We start from the raw sequence: 3,354 nt of genomic DNA on the forward strand, positions 1-3,354 counted from the left end.
ATAAAATAACAATTTGTGCACACAAAGTAAAGGCCAATGCATAGCATAAGAAGTTTCTTGCAATTTTATCATATTGGAAACATGGAGAGGCGGAGATGTAGTTCCTCTCTCATAATAATTGAAAGTAGGAGCAGAAAGCACATGCATATTATATCTATCAAAATCATCATGTGTAGTAGTAAAACACAACCATCAATATAATCCTTAATAAGGGAAAACTTCTCCGATATAGTGTAGTCGGGAGAATTCAAGAAGATAATAGGACTATCATGTGTGGGTGTAATAGCAACAATTTCATGTAAGGAACTATAGCAAGTTCTCCGATAAGGAACTATAGCAAGTTCATCTCCATAAGAATAATTCATATTGGCATCTTGGCCACAAGCATAGCAAGCATCATCAAAAAGGGATATTTCAAAAGAATCAACGGGATCATAACAATCATCATAGCAATCATCCTTCGGTAAGTGCTACCTCTTGAGAACTGCGTTGGTTTTCCCTTGAAGAGGAAAGGGTGATGCAGTAAAGCAGCGTAAGTATTTCCCTTAGTTTTGAGAACCAATGTGTCAATCAAGTAGGAGACCATGCGCGAGTCACCTCGTACCTACACAAACAAATAAGAACCTCGCAACCAACGTGATAAAGGGGTTGTCAATCCCTTCACGGCCACTTGCAAGAGTGAGATCTGATAGAGATGATAATAATAAGTTAAATATTTTTGGTATTTTTATGATATAGATTGAAAGTAAAGATTGCAAAATAAAGTAGATTGGAAACTTGTATGGTGGAGAATAGACCCGAGGGCCATAGGTTTCACTAGTGGCTTCTCTCAAGAAAGCATAAGTATTATGGTGGGTGAACAAATTACTATCGAGCAATTGATAGAAAAGCGAATAATTATGAGAATATCTAGGCATGATCATGTATATAGGCATCACGTCCGAGACAAGTTGACCGAAACGATTCTGCATCTACTACTATTACTCCACACATCGACTGCTATCCAACATGCATCTAGAGTATTAAGTTCATAAGAACAGAGTAACGCCTTAAGCAAGATGACATGATGTAGAGGGATAAACTCATGCAATATGATGTAAACCCCATCTTTTTATCCTCGATGGCAACAACACAATACATCTTGTTTCCCTTTCTGTCACTGGGATCGAGCACCGCAAGATTGAACCCAAAGCTAAGCACTTCTCCCATTGCAAGAAAGTTCAATCTAGTAGGCCAAACCAAACTGATAATTCGAAGAGACTTGCAAATATAAACCAATCATACATAAAAGAATTCAGAGGAGATTCAAATATTGTCCATAGATAAACTTGATCATAAACCCACAATTAATCGGATCTCGACAAACACACCGCAAAAGAAGATTACATCGAATAGATCTCCAAGAGAATCGAGGAGAACTTTGTATTGAGATCCAAAGAGAGAGAGAGAGAGAGAGAAGAAGCCATCTAGCTACTAGCTATGGACCCGAAGGTCTGAAGTAAACTACTCACACATCATCGGAGGGGCCATGGAGTTGATGTAGAGGCCCTCCGTGATCAATGCCCCCTCCGGCGGAGCTCCGGAAAAGGCCCCAAGATGGGATCTCTTGGGTACAGAAGGTTGCGGCGGTGGACATAGGGTTTCGTGGTGCTCCTGGATGTTTGCGGGGTATATGGATATATATATATATAGGAGGAAGAAGTACGTCGGTGGAGCAACAAGGGGCCCACGAGGGTGGAGGGCGCGCCCACCCCGTGGGCGCACCCCCCTGCCTCATGGCCTCCTCGATTGTTTCTTGACGTCCACTCCAAGTCTCCTGGATCACGTTTGTTCCAAAAATAATGCTCCCGAAGGTTTCATTCCGTTTGGACTCCGGTGAAACTCTAAAATAGACGAAAAAACAGCAATTTGGGCTGGGCCTCCGGTTAATAGGTTAGTCCCAAAAATAGTATAAAAGTGTAAAAATAAGCCCATTAACATCCAAAATATATAATATAATAGCATGGAGCAATCGAAAATTATAGATACGTTGGAGATGTATCAAGCATCCCCAAGCTTAATTCCTGCTTGTCCTCGAGTATGTAAATGATAAAAACAGAATTTTTGATGTGGAAAGCTTCCTAACATATTTCTCAAAGTATTTTTCTTTATAGTGGCATGAATGTTCAGATCCGAAAGATTCAAGATAAAAGTTTAATATTGACATAGAAATAATAATTCTTTAAGCATACTAACTAAGCAATCATGTCTTCTCAAAATAACATGGCCAAAGAAAGTTATCCCTACAAAATCATATAGTCTGGCTATGCTCTATCTTCATCACACAAAGTATTCAATCATGCACAACCCTGATGACAAGCCAAGCAATTGTTTCATACTTTTTATGTTCTCAAACTTTTTCAATCTTTACGCAATATATGAGCGTGAGCCATGGATATAGCACTATGCTGGAATAGAATGGTGGTTGTGGAGAACACAAAAAAGGAGAAGATAGTCTCACATCAACTAGGCGTATCAATGGGCTATGGAGATGCCCATCAATAGATATCAATGTGAGTGAGTAGGGATTGCCATGCAACGGATGCACTACAGCTATAAGTGTATGAAAGCTCAACAAAAGAAACTAAGTGGGTGTGCATCCAACTTGCTTGCCCATCATTGGAATATACAAGTGGGTGTGCATCCAACCTAGGGATTTTTGAGGAAGCCCATCATTGGAATATACAAGCCAAGTTCTATAATGTGAAATTCCCACTAGTTTGTGAAAGTGACAACATAGGAGACTCTCTATCATGTAGATCATGGTGCTACTTTGAAGCACAAGTGTGGAAAAAGGATAGTAACATTGTCCCTTCTCTCTTTTTATCTCATTTTTTTATTTGGGCCTTCTTTCTTTTTTCTTTTGGCCTCTTTTCTCCTTTTTTTTATTTTCCGTCCGGAGTCTCATCCCGACTTGTGTTGGAATCATAGTCTCCATCATCCTTTCCTCACTAGGACAATGCTCTAATAATGATGATCATCACACTTCTTTTTACTTACAACTCAAGAACTACAACTCAATACTTAGAACAAAATATGACTCTATGTGAATGCCTCCAGCGGTGTACCGGGATATGCAATGAATCAAGAGTGAAATGTATGAAAAAATTATGAACGGTGGCTTTGCCACAAATACGATGTCAACTACATGAGCATGCATGGCAATATGACAATGATGAAGTGTGTCATAGCAAACTGAATGGTGGAAAGTTGCATGGCAATATATCTCGAAATGGCTATGGAAATGCCATAATAGGTAGGTATGGTGGCTGTTTTGAGGAAGGTATATGGTGGGTTTATGGTACCGGCGAAAGT

Source organism: Triticum urartu, chromosome 6 (genome assembly GCF_003073215.2).
Source record: "Triticum urartu cultivar G1812 chromosome 6, Tu2.1, whole genome shotgun sequence".
Lineage (NCBI taxonomy): Eukaryota > Viridiplantae > Streptophyta > Magnoliopsida > Poales > Poaceae > Triticum > Triticum urartu.